Genomic DNA, 10,956 nt, shown 5'->3' on the forward strand with positions numbered 1-10,956 from the left:
AGCTCTTAGGCACTCTACTTCTTTTGAAGACTGACCTCCACTTGGCGCTCACTCATGACCGCTCGCTCGTGCTCCCCCACCCCCATCCCCACCCCCGCCCCCATCCCACCACACGGTGTTGACCTCATGGCTACCGCTCCCGACGGCGACCCTTCCCACCTATCTCCGATGACGGGTGAAGGCCGCGCATCACCAAACAGCGAGCCCTACCCACATACGGGAGCGGGGCTTGGTTTGGTGATTTGAGCGGTCCCCGCCAGATCTGGTGGGGCAGCGCTGTCGCTACGTCGATCCTGAGATCCACTGATGGATTCGGGAGGCGGAGGAGCGTCAGACCAGGAGATTCAGGAGCTGATGGCGGAGCTCTCGCACCGGGAAAGGACGACGGCGCGTGCGGCGAGGAGGGTGGAGACTCCGAATCGCAAAGTGGCAACATTGAGGATGAATTTGGCATTGCACGCAATGTCTAGAACCACGGAGTTTGGAGCGAGAGAGCATATTTGCGATGGGGCGGCCTATCACCCCCGACCTGATCCTATCCTGGGCCGCGGAAGAGGAAGTGTCCTACTCAAGGATACATAGAAGGAGATGGAGACTGTTCCGGGTCGAGGTATGATTTCTGCCATTGATGGAGTAGCGCCTTCAAGTGATTCTGGTGCGTCCTGTGTAATTAGAAATTCCCTCGATCGTGGGCAAGGTAGATTGAGATGCAATATTAGTGCTGTTTCAACTGGGCACCTCCGGAGATCATCGTCTCCACCGCCGTTCATGGTTCTGCCCCCAGCGGAGTGGGGAGTGGGTAGAGGCGGGGAAAGGAGGTTGGGCCCCTGCGGTCAGCCTCTCTGGAGAGAGTGACCATTGGATGTGCCTACCTGAGATCACATCCGTTGATTCGGGGCAGCAACTTGCTTATAAGACACAAAGTGCTAGTACGCCTTCTAGTCTGTATGGCCCCGATCCATAGGAGGCTAGGGTTAGGGTTCATCGTCGTCCCCAGCCCCAGCACCGCCAACAGTACGCCAATTTAGTTTGGGTCTGCTGTGATCTGTTCGCCAAGGGAGAATTCTGTGCTAAAGATTGCTTCCCGGTGGGCTCATTTGATCATCTATTTGAGCCAAAGCAATTCAGCTTCTCTCGCGATCTGTGGTCTAGGAAGTTTGCAAAGCCTTCGTTTGTGTCTGTTGTGAGGAAGATGCCAGGCACAGATTCAGGGCAGAATCAGGGGTCGAGAAGGGGCAGATACGGCGTTGGCCGTAGCCGCAACGAATCCGCTCGTCCTCCAGCTCCTACTCAGTAGCAGTTCGTTGCTGATCAAGTGCCCCCCTCTTTTCGTGCTCCTCAGAATACCTCACAAGTTCCTCCCTAGCAGATTCCCCCCTCTCCATCTATGCCAAACCCCCCATCATCCCTCTTGGTGCTAGCTCCTCTAACATGGGTCATCCGGCTATGGGGGCTATGTATTCTGGTTTCCCCGTGTCTGCCTACCAATATCAATAGTTGGCGCCGTGGCAACAACAGCCCTAGTTCCCTTTCCCCTATATGCCACTGCAAAATATGCATGTGCAATTCCAACAACCATATCCGCAGCAGGTTAGCTCTAGCAGCGGAGTATCTGGAGGAGGTGGACAAGGTGGGACTGGGAAGAACAAAAAGAAACAGAAAGCCAGTGGCAAACAAAAGCAGCAAGTTGTTGTTCCTGGGCTGGGTGAGGGCTCCTCTACTCAGAATTCTGTTGATCCAGAAGGCTACATGGTTGATCCAAAATACATAGGAGCAATTTGTTACAACTGTGGCCCCCCTGGTCATTTTGTTGGCATGTGCCAAGTGCCTAAGGTGTGTTTTATCTACAGAACCCCAGGCCATCATATGGATGTCTGCCCCAAATGGTACCAACCATACCCAGCTGCACAATTTTGAGGGAGAGTCAATAATGGACTAGGTTTTTTCCATACTGAGGCTGGTGAAAAGAGTGAGAATGATTGGTTTAATTTTGGGAATGTGGGCCTCGCCGTTATTGAGGAAGGTGTGATAAGTGCTAATGATCTAAGCTGCTTTGCAAAAATGTGGAAGACAAATTGGCCTTGGCAAATCAGACCATATGATGACTCCCAATATCTAGTCAGATTCCTCCAAACAAGAAAGTGGCTGATCTTGTTGCTTTCAAGTCCATTAACCTGAAAAAGAAAGGGGTCACTGTCTCTTTTAAGGAGTGGCGTGGTGATATACCTACCTATGACTCTTTGAAGGAAGTCTGGATTAATATAGTAGGGATCCCACCTGTTTGGTGTTCTTGGAAGGTTATAGCACAGATTGTCTCATCCATGGGTGTCATTGTTAATGTTGATTGGCATGGAATTTTTAGAAGCTTTTATGATGTGGTCAGAGTGCAGGTTGCTGTGAGAGACCCACAACTGATACCTAAAAACAAAGTGGTGGAGATTCATCAAGACTTGTACCTCCTCAGCTTTGAAGTGGAGGGAGATGAAGCTGCTGATTCCCCTGATCACAAACCCTTTGATGACCCTTCTGATCCTAAAAATGGAGATGGAAATGAGGAAAATCACAGGAAAAATGAGGAAGTGGATGATTATAGCAATGATGACATGTTGGGAGAAGAAATGGATCATGATAGCAGGGAAAAACAAAGCCGACAAAAGGTCTACCTTTGCTCCCAATGGGTCCAGGACAAGGACTGTTGGCACTCATCCTCACACTCCTGTTGGGGTAACAACTGTTGGCAACTCTATGTTAGCCAAGGGGTAGGATGCTCCCATGACCAAAAGCTATTTGGAAGTTGTCAAGAGAGCTCCTTTGGAGAAGTGTGGAAACCTACTTCTACCTCAATTTGAAGCTGCTATTTCCAAAAGTGCTGGCCATGGAGTTGGTTTTTCTGAGACAAAAATCTCTTGCCCAGCTCCCAAACCTCAGGTCCATAGATCTGAAAAAGGGAAATGGGGGCCTGTTGTTAGGATGAGCAACATGATTAAAAGGGATGAGAAGAACTCTATTGTGAAAGCCCAAGAACTCAAGCAAATTCAGAATTTGGAGGTTGCTAAAGTTAAAACCTCTGTAACCTTTCAGAATTCTTTTGCTTGTTTAGATAATGAGCTCCTTGTGAATACTGCTGATAAGGCTGGATTGACCTTAGGGCTGAACCCTAATAAGATCAGCCATAATATCAACATTAACTAAAACCTAGAGCTTGAGAGACTTGCTAAGTTTCATCAGGATAACCCTGGTATGTTTCTTCCCTCTGACAATGATGTCACTATAGAGGGAATTGTTAGTTCTTCTAACTCTGTTGACAATTCCACAGCCCCCCTCCCTTCTCTAGTAAATACACTTCAGAGGAGGAAGAGGGTGACACTTCTTGGATAGAAGTGTCTACCCAAAGGGGTAGGAAATGTTTGTCTAAAACTAAAATAAATTTTATATGATTGGTGATTTTTGGAATATCAGAGTCCTAAATGGGTCCTCTAAAATTACTAGATTGCAGGAGCTTATTAAAGCTACTTGCCTTGGTTCTATTTGCATTTCTGAAACTAAGAAAACTAATTTTACAATTCCTCAACTCGATGTTGTAGATACTAGAAGTGGTTTCCCGTGGAACTGGCTTCCTGCTAATAATACAGCAGGGGGAATCCTAGTTGGTGTCAAGGAGGATAAATTTGACATTGTTCAATGTGATATTCAGTCTTATTGTATTTCCTGTATTTTAAAATTTAAGCATAATTACACTGTGTGGAGGCTAGTGTCTGTGTATGGATCTGTTTATGAGGAACATAAGCTTGACTTTATTAATGAGCTCCATTCTGTATTAGCTGGCTGGTCTGGACCTACTTTAGTGGGGGAGACTTTAATCTTATCAGAGTAGCTGGTGAGAAAAGTACTGGTTTGATTAATCATCATTGGGCTGACCTTTTTAATGATTGGATCAACAAGTTTGGCCTCATAGAATTAAAAAATGCAGGGAGGAAGTTTACCTGGGCTAATAACCAGCATGACTAGGTTATGGCTACTTTAGACAGGATCTTTATCAGAGTTGATTCGGATAGCCTTTTCCCTACTTGCCATGTTAAGGCCCTACCCAGAGTTGGCAGTGATCACACCCCTCTAGTTCTAGACACTGCTACTTTACATATCCCTACAAATAAAATGTTTAGATTTGAAAAATGGTGGCCGGAAATCCCCGGCTTTGATGATGTTATTGATAAAGCCTGGAACACCAAGTGTCATGTTGTTAAAGCAATTGATATATGGCAATTTAAGATTCGTACTACTAGAAAAGTTGCTAAGGGCTGGTGTGCCAACTTTGAAGCTGCTCAAAATAACATGAAGCAAGCTCTGGTGGCTGAGTATAATTGCTTAGATATTTTGGCTGAGTCTCAGCCTCTGTCACCTAACTCTAAACAAAAAATGAAAAAAAATTGCAGGTGATCTGGATGACATATAGAAGGAGGAAATTAAGGTCAGACAGAGATCCAGGGAGAAGGAGATCTTGGAAGGTGAACTGAACACTAGGTACTTCAAGGTTGTGGCTAACCAAAAGAGGAGGAAGAAGCAGATAAATGTACTGGAAGGCAGCTTAGGACCTGTAGAAGACACCAAAGGTATAATTCAGATTGCTGTTGATTACTATAAGGAATTGTTTGGCTTTGTCCCTACTATGGACATTGATCTTAAAGATGACTTTTGGGATCAAACTAGTATAGCTAGCCCAGATCATATAGATCTGCTTGAAAAACCTTTCTCTGAAGAGGAGATCAAGGCTGTTGTCTGTGGCTCATATGCTGAGGGAGCCCCTGGCCCTGATGGCTTTCCTTTTCTATTTTACCAGAAATACTGGGACTTAATTAAGAATGATCTTTTTGCATTATTCAAGGATTGGGAAGCTCGTGCTTTGGACTTATATAGACTTAACTTTTCCCTGCTTACTCTAGTGCCTAAAGAACCAAATGTTGTCAGATTAGAAAGGTTTAGACCTTTGGCTATGACTAACTTCAACTTTATTTTGTTTCCAAATGTACCACCAATAGATTTGGCCCTGTGTGCAATGATATTATTGCCCCAAACCAAACTGCCTTTATTAAAGGGAGGTTTGTTTTGGAAAGCATTGTAGCTGCTCATGAAGTGGTGCATGCTGTTGTCACTAGTAATATATCTGGGTTTTGCTTTAAGCTTGACTATGATAAGGCTTATGACATGATTAATAGAGAATTCCTTTTGAAAATGCTTAGAAAGAGAGGTTTTGGGCCTAAGTGGATGCTTAAGATTGAATCTCTCCTCTGCAATGGCTATGTTGGAGTCAGAATGAATGACACCAATAGTGAATTTTTTTTGTAGTTGGTAAGGGGGTTAGACAGGGTGACCCTGTTTCCCCCCTCTTGTTTAACTTAGTAGCTGATGTATTCACTAGAATGCTGATTAAAGCTGCTGATAATAATTTGATTGCTGGGGTATTCCCTCCCTCAAACCCAGCTGGGTGATTAGTATGCAATATGCAGATGATACCATTTTGTTCTTAGACAAAAATCCTGATCATGCCAGAAACTTGAAATGGCTTTTATCCTGTTTTGAGCAGATTTCTGGCATGAGCATAAATTTTCATGAATGTGACCTATTAATATAAATAGAGATGAGGCTATTCCTTTTGCTCAAATCTTGGGGGTGTAAGATTAGCTCTTTCCCCATTAAATATTTGGGGGCACCCCTTCATCACAGTAAAATTAGGAGGGAGGATCTCCAACCTACTGTGGACAAGATTATTAAGAGGGTGTTGGATGGAGAGGGAGACTCCTTTCTTTTGGCACAAGGCTTATTCTAGTACAGGCTTGTCTAGCAAGCATCCCTACTTACCTCATGGGATTTATTAAATTCCCTAAGTGGGCAATTAAGCTTATAAATACTCAATTAGCTAACATTTTCTGGGATGACTATGATGGCCATCACAAATATCACTTAGCTGCCTGGGGGTCCCTTACCATCAAGAAGGAATTTGGGGGCTTTGGCATTACTGATGTATGGGATATGAATCTGTGTCTATTAGCCTCCTGGGTGAATAGATATTACAAATCTGAAGGTAAGATTTGGAAAAATATTGTTGAGTCCAAATATAGCCTCCAGAGTAATAATATCTTTTCTTGTTCTACCTCCGGTGTCTCACCTTTCTGTAAGGGTGTGCTCTGGGCAGCTCAAGTTGCAAAGGTTGGCTTCTCCTAGAATATAGGCAATGGGAGTAAAGCTAGGTTCTGGGAGGACCATTGGTTTGGCAATGCTACTTTGGCTACCCAATATTGGGAGCTATATATGTTAGCCAATGTGCATGATGTAACTATTGACAAAATCTAGGTGGATAACAATCTTAAAATTACTTTTAGGAGATGTTTCACACAGAAGCTTATGAGTTTGTGGCATGAGCTGCTTGAAATTGCTAAATCAATTGTTTATACTGATGTGGATGATTCCCTGGTATGGAATATGAATTCCAAAGGGGTGTACACAGTCAAATCCTTCTACAAGTTTGTTAACTTCAAAGGGGTGTTACCTAGTAACACTCCTGCTGTTTGGTCTATTAAGATCCCCCCTAGGATCCAGATTTTTTTGTGGCTCTTAACTAATAATAAATTGCTTACTAGAGACAATCTAGTTAAGAGGCAAACTGTGCCGGATCCAACTTGTGTATTCTGCTCTGAACTGAAATCTTGCTACCATTTATTTTTTGGCTATGTCGTTGCTGCTGAATTCTGGAAATCTATCACTAGGATAACTAGGTTTGCGGGGGACATCAATATGATGTCCTTCTCCTCGTGTTGGTCTAGAGGAGACAGATTTGCTTCCATCAATATTATTCATGCAGTTGGCCTGTGGGCTATCTGGAGAACTCGCAATAACATGGTTTTCAGTTCTGTTGTGTGGCCTAGGATGCAGGCTATTTGGCGAAAAACTGCGTCGAACCTTTCTTCGTGGGAATTCCTATCCTCAGGTCGTGCCAGAACCGAGCTGGAAGAATGGTCAAGGGAGTTGGAGCAACTGGCGAGGAGCCCCCCTCTCTTGATGTGGTCAAATCCTAGCTGAAGTGAAACAGTGCTCACTAAAGATATCCTGGTAGGTGGGGGAATTTTGATATACTCCCTCCGTTCCACAATGTAGCGCATATAGATTTTTCTAGAAGTCAAACATTATAAACTTTGACCAAGTTTGTAGAGAAAATCATATACATCTAGAATACCAAATACGTGTGCTTAGATACATCACAACACATACTTTCATATTATATACATTTGGTATTGTAAATATAAATAGTTTTTTCTATAAACTTGGTCAAAGTTTATAAAGTTTGACTTTGTAGAAAATCTATATGCGCTACATTATGGAACGGAGGGAGTATTAGGCTCCCCTGTACCTAGGCAGATGTGGTGTAAAAAAAGACTTGGTGAACTTGCGTTATTTGTAATAGGCTAGGCTAGCTAGCTCTGGTTTCTGTACTTCTTTTGTTTGGCGTGTATGTTTGCGCTGAGGCTAAGGCAGTGTGTCTACCGTTCCTCCGCGTGCTACTTATGTAAGGATCGGAACTCTGTGTTTCATTTCTAAAATGGAATGGAGTTGGGGCATGCTGCCCTTTTCTTCTTCTTTTTTTCGGTGTAAGATAGAATAAGGCACTATATATAGTTTTCGAATCCTTTTCAAAAAAATCTATAGTTTTTGAATTTTATGGAAGACATTGTTGATGGTTGAACACCAGCAAATGATAAAATGGTGACCAGAGCAGTACGAATGCACTAAAAATGGCTCGGTTTTACTCTCTGGAAGACGAAACAGACACAAAAGACGAATCATGAGCATTAATAATGCGGTACTGAACACGGTCAGTGGTTCAACACCATCACATGGTAAATTGGTGAGAAAAGAGTACATAAGTGCTATAATAAATGAGCGTCATGTACCCTTTACAAGATCAAACATACACCTGAGGAGTTACGAGCATCAAAAATTAGAATTCATCACCAAACATCGCAAGTCGTGTGTCCTCTGAGGCCTTATTCGTTTTGAAATATTTTTACAGAAAAAGCATAGGAATAAAGATTTCAGAGGAAATTTTTCTACATATGCATTCAGTTTGTAGGAAACACATACGGGAATTTTGTAGGAATACTATTTATTTTCTATGTTTTTGGAGGAATCTACACATCCACTGAAAGCTCATTTTGTGCGTAGGAACGAGGCAAGATAATTCCTTAGGCCACCTCCACCGCGCGACCCCAAACGGACGTCCACTTTGCCCGGATTCTATCTGTTTGGGTGGGACGATGGGGTCGTGTCCGGGCCTGTCCTGGGATGCGGTGGTCGTGCGCCCAGCACGCGGCTGCATCCTTTGGGCCCATCTTTTCCGCCTCCATATTAAAAAGAGAACAACCTTTCAAATACCAGCGGCCCTAGTTCACGCCGGCAACAGAGCCAGCGGCCTACACGTCCTCGCCGGCAACATAGCCGGCGGCTGGCAACACATATGTGACGCCCGATAATTAAGCTACAGTAATCCCCCGCTAATGGTGCCATGTCATCACATTACTGTTGCTAATCCTCACTTGATCTAAATCACAATTCAAATTCAAATTCAAATTAAATCCAAGATTCAAATTTCTCAAACATGAAAATTAAAATGTTCAAAGTGTGGCAGATATTCCATAAAAAATTATGGCGGTGACCCAACACTTTTGTAAATTATTTAAATGCCCTTTCGTGAATATAATAGTGGCTAAAACAATTATTTAAATGCTTTTTAATTAATAAAAGTTGCAAAGTATTTTATTTAGGTGCCAAGTTATTTTTGGCAGTGGCCTAATTATAAATACTAATTTAGGTGCTAACATCATATTTTATAAAACAAAAAAATAAAATAAAACTCATTAGGAAACATTAAGTTTAAAAGAAAAAGGAAAGCAAAATTACAATTTTTTTGGAAAAGAGGCCCCTTCCCCCCGGGCCTAACTCCCACCTGGGCCGGCCCAGCCAGGCCACCCAACCCACCGGGTCGCCTCCCCCTGCACTGCTCCTCCGACTGCGCCGTGACAGTGCCGCGCCTCGCCGCACCACCTCGCCGACGAGGTCGATGAGGATAAGGCCTCCACCGAGGCCGCCCCCGAGATATTTTCTCCCATTCACCTCACCCTCTCTCCCTCGGTCACTCCCTCTCCCCAGATCCCTTTCTCCCCCCCATCGAGCGCGTTTGCCGTCGGCCACCTCGCCTCGACGTGGCCACCGCCCTCCATGTGCCAAGCCGACGTGCCCACGAGCTCCACCTCGTCCTCCGCTCCTTCTCCGTCGAACCACGGGACCCGAAGCGCTCCACAACGCCGACGATAGCATCGTCTTCCACCTTCGGACGCGTCGGAGCTCGCCGTCGACCCGCGCCGTCCCGGGCACCTCGAGCCATCCCCGGGCCTTCTCTACAACCGCCGTGAGCCCTCGATCCTCCTCCCTCTTTCCTCGGCCTCTCCTCGTAGCTGTAGCTCACCCCGGACGCACTCGCGCTTCCGCCGCTGCGGTCGAGCTCACCGGCATGGCCTCTGTGGCCGCAGCCCGAGCCCGCTTGCGTGCTGCATACCTCTGGCTGCACCCAACGCACGCGCTCGCTCATCCCCACTACCCCGGTCCGTCCCGATGCGACACGTCCACCCCTGCGCCCGCCGTGCATGTGTCCCGCTGCTGCTCTCTGGTGGCCTACTACTGCTGCTGCCATCTGCCCCTCGCCGCCCACTCCAGCCACCGCGGCCCCTTCCGCCTCTGGCCGCCTCAAGTCCCAGCCGCGGCCCCGCTTCCCCCTGGCCGGCGCCCCGTCGCGCCCCGGCGGCCTTCGTAAGCCGCGCCCGTGCGTTCGGGCGTGCGCCCATGCCCCACCCCAGCGCCCGATAGCTCGTGCCTGTTTTGGCCTATGGGCCACTGCCCAGTAGGCCCCACCGGCCTCCTTTTCTTAAAAAAAGAGCTTTAAAATGTATATAAAAATAATAATTAATTAATTAATTAACTTAATTAATTAGGCTTAATTAAACTAATTACTTGCTTAATCTAATTAACTAACTGGTTAATCAAATGGGCCTATGACAGAGGGCCCCACCCCCTGTTGACCAGTCAAACATTGACTGGTCAACTGGGACCCCCTGGACCCATTGGTCAGCCCCTGGGTGCACTACACCGGGTGCACTTAGCATTTTTGCTATTTTAATTCGAATTGATAATAAATCTAGAATATTGTTTAAATCTTTGAAAAATCGTAGAAAATAATCCGTAACTCGGATGAAAAAGTTTTATACATGAAAGTTGCTCAGAATGATGAGACAAATTCAAATACGCTCTCCGTTCATCTGTCACGTGCCCCTAGCATAGCGAACATGCAAACTTTCCCCTCCGGTTCATCTGTCTAACAGACGTCTGGGACCGGGAAAACTTTCCCGGACGTTTCCCCCTTCGCCAGTAACGCCTAGCACTGCGTTAGAACACCGCTAGCCCCGCTTATAATCATGTTGTGCATATGTTTGCGTTTATTTACTGTTTCTTCCCCCTCTTCTCTTCGGTAGACCCCGAGACCGCTGCTGATGCCCCTGTGATCGACTACGTCGACGACAACCCTTCTTTAGTTTCAACGGAGCTTCCAGGAAAGCCCCCCCTTTGATCATCCTGATATCGCCCATTCCATTCTCTCATGCTTGCATTAGATTTTTCTACTGTTATTCTGATGCATAGCCTGCGTTTGTATCTGCTATTGTTACCTACCTGCTTATCCTAAACTGCTTAGTATAGGTTGGTTAGTGATCCATCAGTGATCCCCTCCTTGTCCTTGTTACCCCTGCTTCATCATCGACGACTCAATCAGTGTGATCGACGACCAGAGCCTAACACCTCACATCACATCACGCCCCTTTTGTTGCTCAACTCTACAGAGCTACTATCGAGTGCCGA

At 45.6% G+C, this 10,956-nt stretch overlaps 1 long non-coding RNA gene across 2 annotated transcripts; it reads left to right on the forward strand.

Moving 5' to 3' along the window:
- The first annotated feature begins 71 nt into the window (after window positions 1–71).
- Window positions 72–7,633, forward strand: LOC119336791. 2 transcript variants are annotated; one of them, XR_005162840.1, is made up of 3 exons: window positions 72–610; window positions 4,434–4,610; window positions 6,903–7,633. It is a non-coding gene; the product is annotated as an uncharacterized LOC119336791 (long non-coding RNA). The 2 variants fall into 2 exon arrangements; XR_005162841.1 differs by lacking the exon at window positions 72–610 and adding an exon at window positions 668–3,048.
- The last annotated feature ends 3,323 nt before the right edge of the window (window positions 7,634–10,956 follow it).

Source organism: Triticum dicoccoides, chromosome 7B (genome assembly GCF_002162155.2).
Source record: "Triticum dicoccoides isolate Atlit2015 ecotype Zavitan chromosome 7B, WEW_v2.0, whole genome shotgun sequence".
NCBI lineage: Eukaryota > Viridiplantae > Streptophyta > Magnoliopsida > Poales > Poaceae > Triticum > Triticum dicoccoides.